This window comes from Hippocampus bargibanti, linkage group LG08, assembly GCF_051943395.1.
Source record: "Hippocampus bargibanti isolate YZ-2025 linkage group LG08, ASM5194339v1, whole genome shotgun sequence".
Lineage (NCBI taxonomy): Eukaryota > Metazoa > Chordata > Actinopteri > Syngnathiformes > Syngnathidae > Hippocampus > Hippocampus bargibanti.
Genome location: NC_142741.1, coordinates 19,875,498 through 19,898,975, shown reverse-complemented (window position 1 = coordinate 19,898,975; position 23,478 = coordinate 19,875,498). Strand labels below are relative to the sequence as shown.

The 23,478-nt window shown below is 41.2% G+C and overlaps 1 protein-coding gene across 2 annotated transcripts in view; it reads left to right on the top strand.

The window, feature by feature from the left end:
- Nucleotides 1-1,345: 1,345 nt before the first annotated feature.
- The window catches only part of thsd7ba (thrombospondin, type I, domain containing 7Ba), a 261,993-nt gene continuing 239,860 nt past the window's right edge, over nucleotides 1,346-23,478 (top strand). For both annotated transcript variants that reach the window (XM_089002333.1, XM_089002331.1), the window contains exon 1: nucleotides 1,346-1,456. The gene's annotated coding sequence lies outside the window, so the exon portion shown is untranslated. The remainder of the gene's footprint in view (nucleotides 1,457-23,478) is intronic.

Below are 23,478 nucleotides of genomic sequence, written 5' to 3'. Positions count from 1 at the left end.
CACACGCACACGCACACACACACACAAACACGCATGCACACACTCACAGACAGCACTAGGAGGAAGATTTGCAGTCTCGCAACAAAGCTAGAACAATTTTATCCATGGCCTCTGACTGATCACTAATGTATGATGTTGTTAGGTCAACCTTTTGTGCAATACCAAGGAAAAACTACAGTGAAAATTACAAGAGAGTCAGAAATGAAGTCACACATAAACTATAGAGGAAAAGAAAGAATTATATGAGCCAGAAACTAACCAATAAAATAGGATCGGCCACATTTTACATTAATTAGCTTATTTTGGTTTTAATACGACATTCCTTTTCCAATGAAATGCTCCTATCCGAGTCATGTTGTAGAAACATAAATATTTTTATATAAGCATTTATCAATGTCGTCGTATTACTTTTACTTTTGCTGCAACTTTGTACAGTATTCAAGACAATATGAAATTTTGTTTAAGACATTCAAATTAGACACAAAAATTAAATAAAACAAATGAACATTAGTATCTTCACTGAGGTCGATATTTTGAAAAGCTTAGTCTATCTTGACTTATCTAATTAAGTTTTGGGTGATTCGGAGGCTGTCCTAGCTGACTTTGGGTGATGCAAGGTACACCCTGCACTGTTTGTTAAAATAATTCATTAATCAGTAGCAGTTGCTGAATTCTCCAAATTATATTTTATAACATCAGCACAGAAGAAGAAAATAGATACTTCAACAATTTAGAAAATGACAATGCATTGCACGAGGGACAACTTGGGAGACTGATGAGCTAAAAAGAATCGCAGTGAGTGGGGGGGAGTCAAGATCTTTGAAGGAGTACTTGCATGTCATACATTTATGCATACATGACGTTGAAAGGCATGGGTGTGTGTTCACTTGGACAACCGGATGGATTGCTGATTGGGAAATGATTCCAATTGTTTCACCAATTGTTTTGAGAGAGAGAGAGAGAGAGAGAGAGAGAGAGAGAGAGAGAGAGAGAGAGAGAGAGAGAGATGGCAAGTCAGATGGCTCAGTAGTAACACCTCACAGAGCCAGTACATCCTTTTCAATGTAAGGCAGCACTCTTTGAAAGCATTGCTGCCACTGCTCTCGTGTCTCTTGCGCTCTCTCTCTCTCTCTCTCTCTCTCTCTCTCTCTCTCTCTCTCTCTCTCTCTCTCTCTCTCTCTCTCTCTCTCTCTCTCTCTCTCTCTCTCTCTCTCTCTCTCTCTCTCTCTCTCTCTCTCTCTCTCTCTCTCTCCCCACCTCTCGCTCCCTCTCCCCACCTCTCGCTCTCTTTCTTTCGCTGCCTACCGACTCTTTCTCGTTTTCATTAGCTCCTCCTGCTCCCTGCCCCCCCTCTCTCCTTACCTCCTCTCCATCCTCCTCTCCTCGGACGCTGTCCCACTTGCAGTGATATGATCTGTTACAAACAGCGGCAGCACCAGCATCACCAAGATCCCAGGTAAGACCTCTTGTGATTTATTCACTTTGCATTGAGGTGCCGCAACACTAGAAATCTCATTGCTCACTGGTCAGTGTGCACAAATTGATTTCTCTGTGTTGCTCTGCGCTGTTTCGCTGTGATGAATTTGGTTTTAAGCTCCAAGGGGCAGTGAAAGGTAAGTTGTTTCGTACCTTTCGTAAAGCATCCAAGTGTGGCTTATGAAGTGTGACAACCGCAGCAATCTTGTCTGAACTGTGTGAGAGGGAAGATGAGAAGTGCCTTCAGCTCGTAGGATGGAATTCTGTAAATCAGCTCCATCAAAGCTGCTGCACCGAAGGGAGTTCAGACTTGCAAGAGCATGAGCTCCGGTTGTTGGTGTGCAAGATCAGCAGGTGTTGGATGGACTCTTGCTATCTCAAAGTGGATCTTCTGATGCATTTTGCCATAAACCCTCCCCCGCCCCAAAAAATAAAAAGAAAGCTATGAAGTTATGGATGAAGCCTACTTTAATTAGATGTGACTTCATAGTCACTTATCCATAGCTAGAACAATCTGCCTGCGGCAATGAGATTTGATTCTCCTCTTTGTGTATTTCTCTTCCGTGGATTGTAAATTGCGCTCGTCAAAACTGAAGGAAATAAAAAGACAAAAAGAATCACAGGGAGGATACATGCATGCAGTCAAAATGACACTGAGTGTAAATCGGTGTGCTTGGAAGATTAACTCTTCCGGTTTGAGAAACAGGATGAGTAGATGATTAGAAGTCCACTGTTATGTGACACAGGAAAAGGTTAGGCCATGACAAAGGTGACATTGCTATTCAGTGATATTTATCGCGTTTACCAAAACCGTTCGCTTGAATAAGATGTTGAATATTTCCAATTCATTGCATTCAATTGGAGTTAATGTGTTTTTCTTCTTTTGAGCTTTTTATTCAAAGTACTGTACGTAATTTAAACTTCAGCCAGGTTAAAAAAAAAAAACAAAAACAAAAACAATGCAACTATAATTATCCAAACTAATGGTGTCACTTGACTAATTTGCTCTTGTTGGTCTAGTCGGCCAGCTGTAATATCCCCAAGTTATCTGGCGGAGCTCCAGAATATGTTTTTTGCAGTAATGTGAAATGTGAACATTAATGGTTTGATTAACGGTGGTCTTTTTTTAGTAAAGTAATCAGTGATCTAAGCTCTTACGCCGTCTGCCGTAAAATCTACACTGATGCATGAAAATAAAACCTGAAAATGGCTGAGAGCAAAGTTACATTAAGACTCATAAGTAATACAGCGGTGCTCTTATATTTCATTCATGATGGAGTTTATAGTGCTCTCTTGGACTGTGGGGAGAAATGAGAGAAATATCTTTGTGATGTGAAAAGACTGTGTTGTTGAGTAGAGACAATGTACAGACAATGGAATCATCCCAGACTGGAGTGTCTTTTTTAATAATAATAATAATAATAATAATAATAATAATAATAATAAAAATAAATGTAATTTTAAGCGCCTTTCAGAGCTCTCGAGGACACTTTACAGTCACAGACAAGCATAGGTACTATAATAAATAAAATACAATCACAAATAGAACACAATAAATAAAATACAATTATAAATAGAAACAAGAGAAAGAGCTACACAGAAAAATTCCATTATAAATAGGTGGGTTTTGAGATGGGATTTGAAGGTGGGAAGAGAATCGATGTTACGAATGTTGGGAGGAAGTGAGTTACAGAGTTTGGGGGCAGAGCAGGTGAAAGATCTGTCCCCCATCTTGCTGAGACAGGCAGAGGGGAGCACATAGGGGGGAGGGAGGAAGAGGATCTTAGGGAACGAGAGGGAATATATATATATATATATATATATATATATATATATATATATATATATATATATATATATATATATATATATATATATATATATTTTTTTACGTAACTTCCACTGGACACATTTTTACCGCACCTAACACCGTATTGCGGCTTGGATGGTGATGATCCCACTGCACACTTTTTTTTGTCAGATGTATTTTACTAAGATACATTGGCCTTGTATTTCTTTGTCGATAGTACTTAGTCTCGTGTGCCGAAAACAAGTCTTGGTACTTGACATCTCTTGTGCGGCAACTGCTATTCCCTTCAGTTTGAGGGGGAAGATAAAATATTGCTGATATGGCAGCGTCTTCGCCTCAAGATACTGCAACTATACTCACTTATTAAGTAGGAGACATCATGGTTGTCTCCAAGCCAGCATTTCTTGTTGAATCCCACACATTGCGTTCTTCAACAGCACTCAGTTTCTTCAAATAAAAATGTGACATACAAGAAAGTGTCTCATTGCAATAAATAAAACAATTGTTCTTTTGAGGAAAAGGCAGCCGTCTCAGCTACTCGCCCGATAGAGTCTTTGTCATTAACCCAGCACTCGGCAAGGGACCCAGAGAAGTATCAGTTTTGCGAAAATTAGAGCTGGAGAGATGGGAAAAGCTGCTGCCTTTTCAGTCCACTGAGGGTTCTCTTGCTGACAGCTCCACTCTGTCTTTTTTTCTGGCTGGTTGGGAGCTGCCCCAGGTGTGACAGGCAGCCGGGGTAATGGGGGACATTTGACAGATGCATATTTCCAACCTTGAATGCTTCATATAAAGAAGATAGACGGCATGATTTCAGGCTCAGCGTGGGACAAACTGTGGTGTTGTGAATCACCCGAATGAGTAGCCCGCCTCGCTGTTCAATTGATCTGACAGGCAACTAATTGCATCCCAGCCTGATTATTGATTGAAATACTGTGGCTGTGGTTTTGTATCAAATTACCACTGGCAGTGTGTTACTTTTACAGTACAGTGGGCGACTGATGGGAATGACGGATCTTTTCACGGAACTGAATCACCACAATCAGTTAATTAAAAAGATTCATTCAAAAGATTCGTTCACCAACTCGTTCAGTGCTCTTCTATCATCCCGTTCATGAATGAGCCCCTGGGGTGTACCTTCACCCTGTAACATATTCATTTGATGCTGCGTTCATAGGCAGTACGTAGTACACGGGCAGCACAAATGTGTTGATGAGGTGCTCACGTTCACTCAGAGAATGCGTTCATTTCTATGGATTGCTCACATTTGACACAGAAAAAATGACCAGCATATGCCTGTGCCTATATACACATGGCAAAGCATTTGTTAAGTTCATGTGAAATTGTAGGAAGCATGTTTGTCAATCTAGCAAAAAAAAATAAAAATAAAAAATAGACATTTCTCAGTCTGTGAGACAGAAACAGACCCCAGAGCTTCTAAGAAAAAAAAAGCTGCTTTTAAGAGACAATATTAGCAGTCCGATTTAAACCACTGCAGCATATTCTCACGCAGTTTATATGTCAATGAAACCTTAAAACCCACCCAAAACAGAATTCCCTACTTCCGTTTCTTATATCATGTCATTCTCAGATGGGGTTTTCATTGTCTCTCATTACCTCAGGATGGTGCTCATTGAAGGGAAGCAAGCACAGTACTTACACTAATCACAACTATTAAATTCAGTGTAATGGTGCATTGTAAATTTCTTTCTCAGGAAGCCTATCTAAATGTTGCTTTTAGTGATGGGGCAAAAAATGTTGAGGACTGCTGCGGTAGAGCCGAAGCTATAGAACTTCTTTATACCCACCACTCAAATGAGTGGTGGGTCTTTTGCATAAACTTTAGAAATGTGTTGATGAGGTGCTCACGTTCACTCAGAGAATGCGTTCATTTCTATGGATTGCTCACATTTGACACAGAAAAAATGACCAGCATATGCCTGTGCCTATATACACATGGCAAAGCATTTGTTAAGTTCATGTGAAATTGTAGGAAGCATGTTTGTCAATCTAGCAAAAAAAATAAAAATAAAAAATAGACATTTCTCAGTCTGTGAGACAGAAACAGACCCCAGAGCTTCTAAGAAAAAAAAAGCTGCTTTTAAGAGACAATATTAGCAGTCCGATTTAAACCACTGCAGCATATTCTCACGCAGTTTATATGTCAATGAAACCTTAAAACCCACCCAAAACAGAATTCCCTACTTCCGTTTCTTATATCATGTCATTCTCAGATGGGGTTTTCATTGTCTCTCATTACCTCAGGATGGTGCTCATTGAAGGGAAGCAAGCACAGTACTTACACTAATCACAACTATTAAATTCAGTGTAATGGTGCATTGTAAAATTCTTTCTCAGGAAGCCTATCTAAATGTTGCTTTTAGTGATGGGGCAAAAAATGTTGAGGACTGCTGCGGTAGAGCCGAAGCTATAGAACTTCTTTATACCCACCACTCAAATGAGTGGTGGGTCTTTTGCATAAACTTTAGAAATGTTTTCGGACACTACTTAGCAAATTGCTACGTAGACCTGATCCCCTCAATTCTGCCTGGAACCTTTCAGACAGAAAATCTGTGGTTGTGATTTGCTTCAATTACTCTGCTGTTAGGTGGTCCGTTTGTTACTGCGTTGACCTCACCCTGCAGAGGTTGTTGGTTCAATCCCGGCTGCGCCCTCCCAGTATGTTCATGTTCATGTACACATTCTCCCCGGGCCCGCGCGGGTTTCCGCCCACATTCCAAAATCATTCATGGCAGGCTAATGGAACACTCTGTAATGTCCCAAGGTGTGAATGCGAGTGGTTGTTCTCTGTGGGCCCTGCAATTAAATGGCAACCATTTGAAGGTGTCCACTGCCAAACGTCCAAAGACAACTGGGATATTCTCCAGCACCCTTATGAGGATAAGCTGATGAAAAAATGGATGGAAAGATGGATGGATGGATACTCTTCAATGTCAGCCATAAGGTTGATTGATCTGAGCATATTATCATTGTACCAATTTATGAGATTTTGTTTTAACAAGCCGTCGCGCGACCATCTTATTTTAGCTCTGTGTCTGAGCTTCAGATATAATGAACACTTGAGTGAAGTGAATACACAATGGAACAATTGAACACGACAAACAGTCAAAGATACAAATGGAAAATGATCCGTCCTCCACCGGCCTATCTCAGCTGGCGGGCAGCGACCGACTCGTCGTTTTGGCAGCACAAAGCATGGTGCCACCATCCAACCCTGGTCCCGGCCGGCATCACGATAAGGCTTGAAAGTTTGGCTGTCCTCCTGAAGGGTCCAGTGAAACACTTTGAGCTCGGTCCTCAAGCCACCCCCCTAAACGTCCAGCCAGAATGACTTGTGGGTGATTGTTTCTTGCCCGGGTCTGTTTCACTGCACCATGCAAACAATGCATTGCATTGGAGTTTGGGGATATGTGTCAAGGACCAGATTTGGGCACCCATTGTCCTCTACCAATCCCAACAACGGGATCAGCATCAGTTCCCCAGAAATGAAATGTTTGTCTCATGTGAGTTCATTCTCACATAATTTGCACCAGTTTGTGATACTTTATGTGCGGATTAATCTTTTATGAAGCTATTCGGCCACATTAATGAGAGCCAAGGCAACAAGATTATATTGCATTTCATGGAGTAGAGCACAGTGAGTCTTTGAAAATACAGTGTATATGGTAGATAATCTGTTCAATGAACACCCTCATGCACAGATCTATCCATTCCCATCTCCTATTAAGATTGGAAAACCAGTGCGTCATTTCATCTCACATTTTGTTTTAATTTTTTTCCCACATGTAAGATATCTTCAACATTTAATGGTTACAGTCTATAGTCTTCCATGGGGCTCCAGACTAACTTTTGTTAAGGAGTGCAGTTTTTCCAAAGCTTAACTGTTCTGCACGTGTATTTAATGGTTACAGTCTATAGTCTTCCATGGGGCTCCAGACTAACTTTTGTTAAGGAGTGCAGTTTTTCTGTTATGTTCTGCACGGGTAGATGTTTGTACATGTCCGACTAGAGAATGTTCATCTTTTTTTAGAATTAAAATGAACCCATTGCGGGACAGCTTGGAGCTCTGATATCAAAGCTTTGTAGCTGGGTGTATTATACTACGAGATTTTAATTCAGTATTTACTTGAAAAAAAGGGCATCAAGAAGTCATTGTGCAGTACGGTCTTTTTTGTGTGAATAGTTAGGACTGCAACCAAATACAGTAACGTCTCGTTATATCGATATTCTCAGGAGATAGAAATGTCGATATAACCGTATTGTCGATATATCCGTCCTGCGCCGAACTGCATTAACAAAAGCCGCCAAAAGAGGGCATCCAAGCGCCATATAAGAAACGGAGCTGGCCATGAGCTCGCCATTTTGTGCCTCTTTTTCTTTTTGGTTGAGAGATGTTCCCCCAATGTTGCCTCAAAATGGCACATATCATTCTTTAATCGATTGCAAACATGTATGCTTTCCTCTTCAGTGCTTTCCTTTACAGTGTATTTGAATCATATTCTTAACTGTATGTGTAACAAGAAAGCATATTATCCGAATCTGAAGCCATTGTTTGGATTCACAAGCAATGCAAGACGTCTTGGCGTGAAGTCATTTTTATTGGTGTTTTGTATTTGAATAAAAAGTGACATCGGTTGTCCTTTAATACACAGTATGGAATGTATGGTAATTTTCGAAATCACGCTTCAGCAAACAAAACAAGAAACATTGTTGCAAAAAACGATTGCATTCATATACAGTACAGTGGGCATGTACATAACACAACAGGGAAACTGCAACGCTTTCATCTTACTGTATTATGTATGCAATTAAAAAAAGTCTTCTTCTGCTTCCCATTTTTACCTTTTAACACAAACACTTCAATCTCGTCTGCTACACACGAGCTAGCGTCTGAAAATGGAAAAGGCTCTGCTACACGGGAGCTGGTCACGTAACAAACTCACGTGACCAAGTCACGTGACCAAGTCGACCAATGGCTAGGCCGATGGCGCGACCGATGGCGTGTATCGATATAAACATAGCAAAATGGCTGGCGGGAGATGAAAAAGAGCACTGTAGTAACCGGATTATCGTAAAAACCACGAATCGTACTAAACGGAAATAATTATACATAAAAAGACTAGAAATGTGCACGGGAAATTAAAATAGTGTCGTGATAAGCAGTATTATCAATATAAACGATATCGATATAACAGGACTTTACTGTATAATTGAGAAGATGTCTGATGATGTAGGAAAGGTGTGCTGATGCCTATTTATGAGAACAATGACAATGTAAAGAGTTGCAGGATTTATCGAGTTTCCATTTGATGAGCCACACAATACGTAATGGAAAACAGATTCAGGACAGAAGTGTGTATTCTTAAACTACAGTGTCGCTGCATGCTTTAGAGGAGTCCCACAGATGCATTACTTGTATTAAGAATGTTGATGGAGAAGTACGGGTCAGGCGGATGTGCATTGTTTCTTTCACAGGGAAGATATGTGATAATACATGAGAAAGAGGAGTGGCGAAGATGTGTGTTGGAATAATACCAGGCACAGCGTTATGAGGGTAGCAGAACAGTGTTGAGGTGTGTTGTAGGTGAGACAGAGGAATTTAAGGTGGAGGTGGGATTGCATCGAAAATGCCTCCACTTTGCAATACTGTAGTGATGGATAGGCTGACATATGAGGTTAGACTCGCATCACCACAGAACATGATGTTGGCAGATGGCGTTGTCATTCGCAGTGGAAAGCAGGGAGCAAGTGACAGATCATTTAGAAAGGTGGACATTGCACTGGTAAGGAAAGGAATGTAGATTCGCAGAAGAAAGAACGTATGAACGGGAATTAGACATGCCGAGAAGGAAGGGCGAGGCGACAGGGAGAAGAAATAGCGAGGGTGAAGGACTTCAAATACAGTCCAGAGCAACAGTGAGTTTGGGAGGCAGGTGAAGAAAGAGACCGAAGCAGGTTTTGAAAAGGTAAAGGAAAGTGTCAGGGCCATTCAGTGATTGAAGAATCCTTGCTAGGATGAAAGGGAATGTTTATATAAAAGTGGTGAGGCTGGACATAGTGTACGCACTCATGGCAGAGGCCCTTAATAAATGACAGGAAGCAGAGCGAGTGGTGGCGGAAATTAAAATGTTGAGGTTTTCAATTTGGAGTCAGGATAGATAGGATAAAGCAAAAAGGAAAGCCAAAGAGAAGGTTGATGGATGTAATGAGGGAAGACATGGGGGTAGTTGGTGCCCGATAGGAGGGTGCAAACGAAAGAAATTGACTTTGATGAAGAGGGATTATATTCTGTGGCTAACGGGACAAGAAAAAGAAGAGAATATATACCAATAATTAATTGAACCTCAAACCTTTGAACATATACAAATCCCAATTCATGTCGTTGTTTTCATCTTTCTTCATGAACAAATGCCATTATCAAAAAGAGCATTACGCCCTTGAATACTTTCATGTCACCCAAGCAATCATTCAAGAATGACAGAATTATGCAAATCATTTCACCCAATTTCACTTTAACAATGCTTTGTAATCGCGTAAATATTCCTTGAAATCCTCTATTAATCAAATTACAGATGCATACTCTTTTGACTACTGCTTGGTTGATGACCTTGTTTATTTGCTGCACGAACACTGCAAGGATTTGCAGTGTCCGCTTAAATTATGATAAGTTTATAGACTACAAACAACCCCTTAAAAGTAAACTGAAAAGTGATTACCTCTGGGCTAAAAAAATAATAATCTCTCTGCAAAAAAAGGTATTTAATATTGTATTTCCCCATGGGCTCTCTGTGCTGATATCATGCTTGCAGCGTGCAGAGAGCAAGAGAGGGAACGTTGAACGGTGTGTGTGTGTGTGTGTGTGTGTGTGTGTGTGTGTGTGTGTGTGTGTGTGCGTGCGTGCGTGCGTGTGTGTGTGTGTGTGTGTGGTGTAGGTTACTTTTCTCTCAGAAGGTGCTGCTTATATGAGCTTTTAATTCATATTCATATTTTGGAGAACCAGCACGACAAACGCAAAGAGCTCCACTGGAGCATAGCATTATTTCACCTGTGATAACTTGAACAGTTATTACAATAAAATACTTTATGATGTTATAATTGGGAGTTTTAAATGGACATGATTTTAATATTAAGTGGGGCATGTCCATTGGACTTCTGCACAATCTAAATTCAACCACTCGTTAATATGATTGGTCATACAAGTAATGGGGTGCATTTTGTTCTGTATTTTTGTCTGAATGGTAAACAATCTTTTTGCCAAAACAACATGTTGACAAATAAAATTCTCTGGATGGAAAAAAAATCATCCTCCTGTGATGGCTTCCTAAAATGCTTTTTTTTTTTTCTTGTGGGAGCAATGTCAGCATGGGTTTGTTGTGGCGTCCTCTTCATTGCAAGCATGACCAGAATACTAACTCTCCAATGTGGTTTAAAACTAACATTTTGAGAATGTGATTTACTCTGATCAACTTCCATTAAGCACCAAATAATTACAAATACAGCAAAATGTTAGCATTTAACATCCGCTGACCATTTGAACATCATTGTCAAGCAAAATAACAAGATAGAGGTTCACAGTTTCTGGCTGAATAATTTCTGCGTTGAAACTGTATCCATCCATAAATCTTCCACTAAGCATGGAGCAATATACTGCAGGTTTTAACGAGTAACTTCTAAAGGCAGTTGACAATCTTCAAAAGAGATGACTAGTAGAGTTTTTGTCTGACGTGATGACTCTGCATCACACACTCAGTCATCACACACACACACACACGCACGCATGCACACGCACACACACACACAGACACACACACAGGCAACATCCGACCACTCGGCGCGAGTTCCGACCACCCGTACTTACGACCGCCAGACCCTATTCTTTATTTTAATTCTACGCCTGGCACCATGTGGTGTATTAACCACGAAAGTTAATTGTGGGTTGTTTGGATGCTTGGAGTTGCCGTACCAAGCAATTGCTATTGACTGCGCATGTGTAAAAATGTTCCTTTCCATGTTTGCTGATGCAAGAAAGTCACGTTCTCGCCGCTGCGATCCCGCCGCCACGATCCCGCCGCTGCGATGCCGCAGACGCTATGCCGCCGACGCTATGCCGCAGATGCCGGAGAACCCTCCCCCTGTTGTCGTCACGGCTGTCCCGCGCGCCCGAGGGCCGATGGCCACCCGCGAGAGTGAGATGCTGGCTGGCAGGCCAAAATTGTCCTATGCGTTGCCGGGTTGCTCACGCATTGCGGTGTGTGGTGTCTTGTGTGACGAAGTAGACACACACATTTTGCTTGTTATATTTATATCGACCGTGACATGAGATCCAATATCTGGCAGACTGTAACAACACCCAGAGATTCTACAATGCCATCCAAGACCTTTATGGCCCTAGAAAGCGAACACTTCCTCCAGTGCAAAACTGCTGATGGCTCTGTGCTCCTTAAGGACCGCCATGAGATCCTTGTTCACTGGGCAAACCATTTTGAGAATCTTCTCAACACCACCAATCCCGTCAACTTACACATTCTGGACAACCTTCCAGACCTGCCGCCAACCACGAGCCTCGATACCCCATCATTTTTTTCTTAGACCCGTCAAGCCATCATGAGCCTTAGGGACAACAAAAGTGCTGGACCTGATGGCATCCCTGCGGAAGTTGACAAACACGGAGGTAATCTCCTCATGCGCCGTCTGCACCTCCTCATACATAATAGATACATATCTGGGAACATGGAAAGCTCACACAGGACTGGAAGGACGCCAACATAATCATGGTCTACATAAAGGGGACAAAACAGCCTGTGGGAATAGCCGAGGAATCTCTCTCGTCTCCACCGCAGGGAAATTTTTGGGCAAAATCATACTCAGCAGGCTGGTCAAGCATATCTCAGAGTCTGTGTTTCCAGAAACGCAGTGTGGCTTCTGGAAGACAAGATCCACAGATATGATTTTTGTATTAAGACAGCTTATGGAGAAGAGCAGAGAACATCGCCTGGACCTCTACATAGCCTTCATAGATCTCAACAAAGCCTTTGACACTGTCAATTGTGAGTTGCTATGGAAGCATCTCTCCAAACTTGGGGTACCACCCATGTTTCTCTACATCCTCCAGCACCTGCATGACGGTATGCAAGCCAGAGTACTCTTCGGAGAGCTCCAGTCAGAGCTCTTTGCGGTGAACGCTGGGGTGAAGCAGGGCTATGTCTTGGCTCCAGTGCTCTTTAATATCCTCCTCTCTGCCGTCATGTGCCTATTTCACAAAGTTATCAGACATGAAGATGTCATCCGTGTGGAGTACCGCCTCGATGAAAACCTCTTCAACATCAGACGGCTCCAGGAGCATACAAAGACATATATCTGCCACATCTGTGAACTTCAGTATGCTGATGACTGTGCTGTACTAGCTCACAGCTCACAATCCATGCAGCATGCTCTCAACACCATTTCTAGCTTGTACCAGTCTTTTGATCTCCAGATCAACATCAAAAAAACAGAGCTCATGTTCCAACCTGTGTCTCCAACTCACACAACACCCAGCCTTCACATCAATGGCATTTCACTAAATATAGTGGATCACTTTACATACCTTGGCTCCACTTTGTCTTCCAATTGATCCCATGACATAAAAGTACACAAACGTATAAATAAAGCCTTGTCGTCCTTTGCAGCAGAGTCTTTGCCAACCGACACCTGAGAATTGGTACCAAGATTGCCGTATACAACGCAGTATGTCTGTCCACTCTCCTCTATGGGGCAGAAACATGGACTACATACCGCCGGCACATTACTACTCTTAAGGCCTTCCACATCCGCAGCCTGCAGAAGATCCTTGGCCTGTCCTGGGAAGATCGAGTTCCCCACTCAGACATCTTTCAGTGCACAAATTCCATCTGCATGGAAGCGACAGTTGCAAAGAAAAATCTTCTTTGGATTGGACACACCATCCGCATGGCCGATGACCGCCTGCCCCGCCAAGTCCATTTAAAGCGCTCTGCAGGGGGGCAAATGTGACGCCTCAAGGACTACACCAAGCGACCTCATTGTTCCACCTGAATCTTTTGCCTTCATGTTGGTGAGATTCTTTGGAAAACAGTATGCTTCAAGTTTTGTGGGAACAGTTTGGGAAGATGCTTTTGTCTGTTCCAGCGTGCCTGTGCCCTTGTGTACAATCATTATTGATCAAGTCTTAAGCGACGTGTGAAAGAAAGTCAAGTATGAAATGTCTCAATTCTCATGTCCAGTGATTATAAAAAATATACACGCCCCTGAGGTTTTTGTCATCTGAAAAAGAAATGAGATAAATATCAAAACATTTTTCATTTGGAGTGAACATATATCCTGGAAATAAAAAAGCTACTACACAACAAAAAAGAATGTGATGCCCATCTGATGGATATACTGTATTTTTATTATTATTTATTATTTTTATGATTTTATTATATCTTTTTTTATTTAATATTCAGACAACCCTCCATCCATTTATCCTTTTTTTTTTAATTCGCTTGGCTGCACGATTGTCGCAGGCGTCCTAGAGCTTACCCCAGCTGTCTTTACGCAGTAGTTGGGGTACCCCCTGTACTGGCTTCCAGCCAATCACAGGGGCACACATAGACGAGCAACCAACCGCACTCAGAATCACATTAAGGGACAATTTAGTGTTCCTTTAACCAGTTATGCATGCCGGTGAAAACCCACGCAGGCATGGAGAGAACATGCAAACTACACAACGAAAGGGAAGAGCCAGAATCAAAACTTGCACCACCATATGAGGCTGATGTGCTAATCAGTCGCCCACAGTGCCAACTTCAGACAAAGCTGAAGCATAAATAAGTTGCTTTGCATCAAAGTTATTTTTGTATGTCTATTTTTCAATGTGTTTAAAAAAAACAGTCATCTGAGTCATTATTTAGAGAAAATAATAATGCTGTTCGGCTTTTGGAACACAAGCACGTTTATCAGTATTTTGAATTTATTGACCTCCAGCACCCAAAAGCAGTTTTCAATTACAATAACCGTCCAGCCCCACTCAGAATACCAAAGTATGGCTGCACCTTGTCTTATCTAAGAGGTCCTTGTCAAGTAGCTACCTTATTTGTCTGTCGCTCCTTCGTTTTAGCTGGCCACATGGTTATTCTTTGGGTGTTAGTTGCAGGGCACTTGAAGAGGCAGTCGCAAATCCCTGGCACAGGGGAATCAGCTCGCTGGCCTTTTGCTTAGATCTCCTTCTTCCATCACCCCTATTAACTCTGGATCACTGGCTGTATTCACTAAATCTTCCCTCCAGTAATAGAATTAGATTTATGTTTTTTTCACCCGCCACCCTTGATAGTGACTCTTCTTTTTAAAGTTGTTCATCCAGATTTCCTTTTTCTGTTGACATTTTCTTATTTGTTTTTTCTCCAGCTGCCTTTTGGATGTCACTGGTAATTACACCTAATGAATAAAGAAAGAAGTAGTTAACCCGACGAGAACACATGACCTTGTTTGAAAATATACAGCTCTGGCTTTTGATGTCATGGAAATGTGCAGCTGCAGTGAGTCGCTCGGGTTTAATGTGCCACTTTGATATCGACCAACCACCTATTTGAAACCGAGGATATTTTACATGATTACATGCCATAAATAATGTGTAGTCTGATTCGGTAAAGTCCTGAGTGTGTCATCCTTCCATCCTGTGTCGCTTTTCAGAGAAAAACAAATATTTTTAGTGAATCACTTTTCAATGGCACTATTGCTGCATGACGCACCGGCTGTGATAAGATGCTACAAATGAGATTTTACATTTTAAAGCTCTTTTTCATTACTGACCACTTGGCACTCGGTTACCATCTTGCAAATTCATGTAGGTATTTTAATGAATATTCAAACCCACGTATTATTACAGTATGCATAAATGGATCAAGGCTGGAGAAAAAAATATATTTTCACGCCGATCACTTATCACAGCGGCTCGGTATTCATATGTCAGATGCTGTAAGTTACATGATGTTTAATTTGTCTATCTTCTGACACATTCATACGTTTGAACACAAGAAATGTCAAAGTACCGCAAGGTTGTTTCTTTTTTTTCTTTCCATATGAAACTTTTATTTTTCTTGTTGTCAGCCAAATGTCAGTTCTTCCTCCAATTACAGCACTTAACCTTGATTTTCATGTTTTCCATACAACACTATATTAGAAAAAAGACTACCCTCAAAGGTAAGCACATAACCAAATTTCTCTGCTTTGTTCACACCATGCTATGCTGATTATTCACTTAAATCGAATTGCCATCCACATTTCTGAAGTGACACTCAGGGGGAGTGACCGCCAAACTAGACAATTTAGTTAAACTATTAGCCATATATATACAGTATATAGCCAGTGCTCTTGGCTGATGAACATTGTCACATAATTGTCAAATAATTAATGACCATCCGAGTATGATTTGCGCTCCAGATTCCAACTACATATTAATTTAATTTAAAACAGATTCTTATCTTAAAGACAGTGTATTGTCGGTGTTCAAATACCTGACATGTTTCGGCGTCTACTTCCGGCTTCGTCAGAGTGTCACGGGTGTTATTGTGACGCGCAAGGTAGGTCACGCCCCCATAGCAACACCAGCTGAAAATGGCGCGTCACAACAACACCCGCGACACTCTGACGAAGGCGGAAGTAGACGCCGAAACATGTCAGGTATTTGAACACCGACAATATACTGTCTTTAAGATAAGAATCTGTTTTAAATTAAATATCAAGTAGACAGGATGAACTTAATGCAACCATACATATTAATTTTCCAACTATTTTGCGGCTGACAGATGTTTTTTTTATTTTAATGCAGATAAAGCCAAACTCTGTGAAACCATTCGACCATTAGCATGGCTTTGCCATCTTTCATCATTCCAAAAGTGCATCTAATCGACCAGCGTGGAAGTGATAATTACTTTCCAGTTCTCATTGGGTCAGGAAATAAGTATTCGCTATTCTTTTTTTGCTAAATTAAACATTTGAAAGTGTTGCAAGTAGCCCCAGTCTGATGATATGTAACAAAACTTTCGAGTGCTTCTGCAATTATATTAAGTTTAGAAACAACTTGAGTTCTTGAGTGTGACATCATAAAACAAATTAATAAGCAAAATTGTCAGGCAAGTAAACAATGATTCTTGAATCGCATTACTCTGATCCAGTTCTTGAAAAAATATCCCTCATTAGAACCAAATATATCATGACACTGATTGTAATGGAACACACTGTAGCAGTGGGCAGCTCGCCTGTGTCTGGGGAGCATCACAAAGTATGTTTTGGAACCGTGAGGTGGAGTCTTTTGACAGTGAAAGACACTAAGCTGTCGGCAAACTGATATTTTATTGCACATTTATACCACAAGCTCTCTTTCTGTATTTATCGGAACAACAGTGTTTACATTTAATGAGATAAACACATTCCTGGGCGCGCTCTCTGACTTATTTATTATCTCAGAATGAGCAGGTGTAAGCACCATGCAGGCTGATTTGTTGTTGCACTTGGGCCAAATGCTTGCAGGAGTGTGCATTACAGCAGACTTTGATCTGTGAATTGTACTGAAAAAGGCCTTGGTTGTCATTTGCAAGTGATTAAAATGTATGAACCTCAAACTTGCATAAAAATACATTGGTTGACCACATTTTAATCATGTGCAACTGATGTACATGTTGATGATCCCCACATTTAAATGTGTACCACAAGACCTTGGTTTAGGAGAGTGCATGTTTCAATGTCAACATTTTTAAGGTGGAAATCTGGTTTATTGAGTCTAGTCGAATAAGGTTGTTTTTCTCAGTTAAATACAGCAGCACAAACGTGTTTAAGATTTAACATTTTTTGGGGGGAGAAGTCTTTGCAGCCTTCTCAAAAGGGAGAGCTGACAGACATAGGTACTTGGAATTTCCAAAATGGGGTATGGAGAAACGTTGTGGCGCTTTTGGATACGAATGCCAAATCAACCAACGTCATGTTGTGACGAGCAGTCAAGGCTGTGCAAGGCTTTTGACATTTCAATAAAGATGGTCTTTCCCTGTTTGTCCGATTAACAGGTGTACAGGAATCAGCATGCGTCTATCTTGCGCTTACTCCTTATTCTGTAAAAATGCTGCCTTCGGTGCCATGGGCACCACAGGAGAGGATCCCATGGCGGTTAATTATTTCATTTTGTTCCACCCTGGAACCGGAGGTGACTACTTTCGCCATCCTCATTTCCAGTGCTATTACCTCCCGTTTCTCAGCTCGTTTCCATCCAATTAGGAGAGAATGTGTGCTTTTGGATGATTGGATAATGGCGAGAACTGGCTGGTTGCTTGTGTTGTCGCTGAATATGTCCAGGCCCTTGTGACACATTGCCAAGTGCCAGGCCATTGTCTTTGTTGATCTGGCATATTAAAGATCGCCAAAATTATGTCAGTTTATTAAACTTTGAGGAATAGCACATTATAGAATGACATATTCATTCATTAATTTTTGTGCTAAACCTCACAAGATTCGTAGGGGGTGCTGTAACTTGTCTGTGCATTAAGTGAGGGACAGCCTGAACCAGTTGCTAACCATTCACAGGTAACACAAAGACAAACAACAATTAGCGCTCACTTTTACACTGAGGAAAATTTAGGTTGTTAAATCAGCCTTCCAGCGGCCTAGTAGTCTAGTGGTGACCGCGGAGACCAAACAGTGCAGAGGTACCGTGTTCAATTCCAGTTCTGGCCTGGTGTGGATCCTTAAGTGTGACTGAGTACGGAAAGTTGTTCCTCTCTGTGTGCACTGCGATTGTCTGGCAACTGGTTCAGGGAGAGGCTCCAGCACACCCTGGAGAAAACCCATGCCGGTCCGGGCAGAATGCAAACTCACACAAGAAGGCTAGAGTTGGGATTGAACCCAGTACCTCTGCACTTTGAGGTCGACACGCAAATCATTGGTCCACCGGACAACACAAAATGGGAAATTATAGCCATGTATCTGTTTTAGGAATCAGTGAAATGATGAAAATCCAATTATTCAGGCTTGTGGAAAGTGCCATCAGAATAAAAAAATATTTACAAAAGAAAATCGTACGAAACAAGTATGAACTGGAAGCACTGGTCACAAAGTGTCAGGGAATGCATGAGACTGAAAGCGCTAGAAAATACTCAAACGAAAGCTCAATAACACAAAAACAAAGAGAACAAACAAGAGTCACTATGAATAATATCGAGAGGTCTGGAAAATCTTCTTGTGGCAAGACATGGTAAAGACAGAGTCACGAAATCCAGGGTGAATCTTGATGGGGAAACGAGGCACAGGTGCACCTGCTGGAGGCCCTTCAGCCCACCCCAAGCTAGAACACAATCAAGACAGAACATGAGTCACAGCTATGGGTTTAGTGTACAGAATCCTCTACATTGCCTAAATATGGCAAAGCCTTGTTAAAGAGTTGCTTTCTTAATGTTTACTTCAAAGGCTTTGCCCAAATCAAACAGAGTTACAGGAAGACGTTTTAACACTGATATACAGTAAAGTCTCGTTATATCGATATCGGATATATCGATAGTCCCGGTTATATCGATACTATTTCTATGCACGCACGGAGAAAATTACATGCAAACAGGGTCGGATATATCGATAGTCCCGGTTATATCGATATTTTTTCGGACTCCCTTGAATATCGATATAACGAGACTTTACTGTATATGAGAAGTAAGTACATTTTATTCATCTTTCATTCTCATCACGTGCGCTATGTCATTGTCTTTCAAAAAGAAAACAAATGATTGAGCAGATGAACCGATTAACTACTCATATCATGTCGGATTATAACGTAGAACGAAATATGTGACATCAGCATTGTCAAACATAATAAAAGTGTCATGATCTGGTTGGCGACCAAAGGGTGGCGTGTCGCCCCCGCCTGCACCTGCACAGGTGCTGCTCGTCCCTATCAGTGGCGGACTGCCACGTTCGGATTGGCGACCAACGGGTAGCACTGTCAGCCTTGTCTGTTGCCTCGCAGGTGCTGGTCGTTCCAAATCAGTGACACTCAAAAGGACCCCTGGCACGACCATTTGCGATCGAGTCATTGTTGCATGCTTTGTATGCAGTTGTATGCTGTGCATGTGTTTGTTTCACCTTAGCGGACTTTTAATCTTTGTTTTCTTTTGATACTTTGTATTTTTTTCTGTTCAGATGATTTTGATGTTTTAGACTTTGTTCCTGCTGACTTTATTTTAATACAATTTGTCAAACGCAACCTCCTGCTGCCTCCTGCCTGCTTTTTGGGATCCACAACCGCCATTACAACCTTGCAAACCGTGTCAAAAAGATGACCTGTTAGTCTTGCTGAAAATTGTTCTGGGTAGGCTTTGCTTAGAAAAACATCAGGGATCACACATATGATTAATTTTACAAAAGACGTTGACACATTGCATCAGACTATTTTACACACTGCTAATGTAGCTTTCACACTAATCTGTGTATTATAAAAGTGTGTAGTTCTGACTATACGGTAATGTGATTTGGGGGTATTTAATCTGTCCGTGTCAAATTTGCCCGAACACAACATTGTAAAATTGTGGACAAATCAGATTATTTCGCACATGCCTATTATCACCTAATGGATTCCATTTTCACACCGATCACATTACAGTCAGGTTAACAAACACCTCAGTTTTAGCAAAGGGCGCTCTATCCACGCTGGTATTAGATTAGAAAAATAATTCCCACTGGGGCCAGTTAGTCAGGAGATCTGGGGGATGAATCTCCTTTGCAATGACTGTGGAGTTTGCATGTTTGCTCCAGTGGCCCCTTCTCGTCCACAGAACATGCTCCTTTAGTTCTCAAAGGAATACTCTGAATTGGTCATAGGTATGAATGGGAGTGTGAATATTTTCTTTTATGTATGTGAACTATAATTAACTGGGCACTAGTCAATGGTGGGTCCACGGCTTGGTCGAAGTCAGCTGGGATAGGTTCCAGCTCACTCTCATCCTTGAAAGAGAGCTTTGGAAAACTGATTGATGGAATTCCAGAGAGCTCTCCTAAGGGACTGTACCAGTGCTATTCTTTTAGCAAATGTTTGTTCTTCAAGCTAGATTTCCTGCGCCAGTCTAAACTGCTGTGACATAACACTACTTTGACGATATAGATGAATCTTTTCATCATTACCACTAGTCAAAAGGAGATGCTGGTTCATCCATGATTGCAGCCATTTGGTATTAGAAAGAAAACACATAAATAACGCGATGGTGAATCGTTGTGTGTTGCACCAAGACAACTATTTGATATTCGCTGACATAAATTCCCAGCTGACAAATCAGCCCATTTCCAACGGAGCTTGGGCGCAATCTTCTGCATTTTCTGGGTGCTACATTGCTGTCATTGACGGATCGAATTGATATGGGAGGACTCCTTGAATCAATTGCAAACATTTATGCTTTCCTCTTTAGAACTATTTGAATCATATTCATAACTGGATGAGTAACAAGAAAACATCTTCTCCGAATCTGAAGCCATTGTTTTGATTCTCGATCAAAGGCAAGACGTCTTGGCGTGACGTCACGAACAGGGGGGTGGGACCTTCTGAAACTGACCATTTCCGGATTCATTTGAAGTCATTTTTAAAAAATGGTGCCGGTGCCTTTAAATGTAGTATGTACAAACCTCATAGCACAGTAAGAACACTACAACCCAATTTATTAACTGTCTTTCAAATGTGATGCTAGGTTATGTCTGAGGTCAAATGTTCCAATAATTATGTTAAATACAATTTTGTTGTGCTAAAATACGGGCTAAGGCAAGCAATGACAGTATTTTCCAATTTTATGCTTTTTCATTTATTGTCGATCAAATCGTCACATTGTTCATTCAGTTTGTCAGTTTTAAAGCGTGTCATTTTTTCAAATACAAAAGTGTGTTATTTTGGTTGTAACTCTTTCAACCGTTTATCTTTGAATTGCAGTCAGAGGTGGACAACGTGGAGCAGGAAATCATTCGTGTGTGTGTGTGTGTGTGTGTGTGTGTGTGTGTGTGTGTGTGTGTGTGTGTGTGTGTGTGTGTGTGTGTGTGTGTGTGTGTGTGTGTGTGTGTGTGTGGTTGTCTTCGAGTATTGGCTGATTTTAATCACTGTCAGAGCCATAGAACATTCAGACAGGCGTGCAGAAGCTACAGATGGTATGTGAATTTAGATTAGCGAGCCTATCGATTGTGGTTCAGTTTCACTGTAATTATCAAGTGAGACCACTGGCATTTTATGTGATGTACAAGCTATGCACTTGACTCATTTATTTGGTTCAACTTTATAGGAACATGTTTACTGAACGTATTGGACTGGGTTATGGATCTTAATAATAACTGAAATGAAGATCAATTACAATCCAATATTGGGCTAATTTATCTGTCTCCTGGTAGGACATGATTTTTTTTTTAAAGTCACATGAACACTATATTAAGGCGGATGCCATAATCAAAAAGGGACAGAGTCGCCTCTTCCTACTCAGGAAACTGAGGTCTTTTGGAGTTCAGGGGTCACTCCTAAAGACTTTCTATGACTCTGTGGTGGCATCAGCCATCCACTATGGCATTGTCTGCTGGTCAGGCAGCATCACCACCCTGGACAGAAAAAGACTGGAGCGCCTTGTCAAGCGGGCCAGTTCTGTCGTGGGCAGCTCGCTGGACTCTCTGGAGGAAGTGGGCAACAGACGGACGCTAGCTAAACTAAAAGCTATGATGGACAGCCCCTCCCACCCCCTCTTGCCCACCCTCACAGCACTGGGTAGCTCCTTTAGCCAGAGACTATTACACCCGCGCTGCAAGAAGGAGAGGTACCGCCGCTCGTTCCTACCGACTGCTCTTAGGCTTCACAATTCTCAGATCACATGTGAAAAAAAAAAAAAACTGGACACTTGTAAATATGGGTTGTTGCAATATATCAAAATGCATTTATTGATTCTGCACTATGTACAGTTTTTTTTCTCTTATGGAACGGTTTTGCACATTTACATTTGCACAGTATACAGTTTCCTCTCCCAGCAAATTGGCGTTTTCATGTTTATGTTTGTTACAGTAATTATAAGTGCCTTGCATGCTGGGTCCGAGAGGACAGTAATTTCATCTGTGCTGTATGTCATGCATATTAGCATATTTGACAATAAAGCTGACTTTGACTTTGACATTTTTATTTTGTTATGCTTAGAATATCTTGTTTTCTATCCTTTCACCACACCCCAACCCCATCCCTTTTCAATTGCTGCTGTGGACTGCAAATTTCCCCATTGTGGGACGAATAAAGGTATTCTGATTCTGATTCTGATCATTTGTAGTTGATTACAATAAGCCATCAATTATATTGGAAAGAAACATATTGTGGTGTTTATTTTGGCACAGCAAATTGCAAGGTTGTTTTTTCCTCGAACAGCCGATGTGTAATAACTATTCAGAGCATTTCAGCAACAAGTACTGAATTTGAAATACACGTATGTTATTTTCCATGGTTATTGCAAGTATGTTTCTTTTTTGTTGCTTGAACTTTGTTTGCCGGTAATTGGTAATCTACATAACATTGGTCATTCATCTCTGTGTGCCCTGTGATTGGTTGTCAAATGGTTGAGGGTGTTTCAGCCCACTGCCCAAGGATGCCTGGGAGAGGTCCCAGTGGGCCCTATGAGCTTTATGAGGAAACCTTTATCAGAACAAGAAGGGACGGATAATTTGAAAATGTCCTTCCTTAGCCACTATTGGTTGAAAATCTGCTTACTCTGTTAAGCATTGTCCCCCCAAAAATTGGATTGCATTAAAGTATCCTGGGAATATTTAATGATGATCCCAGTGTTTGATTTAGTCAAAAGCTCAACATTAAAGCTAGCCCTTAATTAAAACATGTAAAAAGGATTTCTTATGTTAAGGTCTTGTTGGTTTTAGTACCTACATACAGTAAAATATTAAATCTCCTATTTCATCTTCTATTCACCCCTACGGAAAATAAATTTTCAAGGCCACATGTTACAATTATTGTTTAATTATTCGAGGGTCAGCATGATATCATAGCAGTTAGTATGTCTGCCTCACAGTTCTGAGGTTTCGACACACGAATGGTAAGGGTTCTCCAACTATGTCACATGCACAGCCGACTGTGTCATATGGGTTGGAGATTTTGCAGTTTCAGGCACGGACCAGCGAGTCTATTTTTGTTT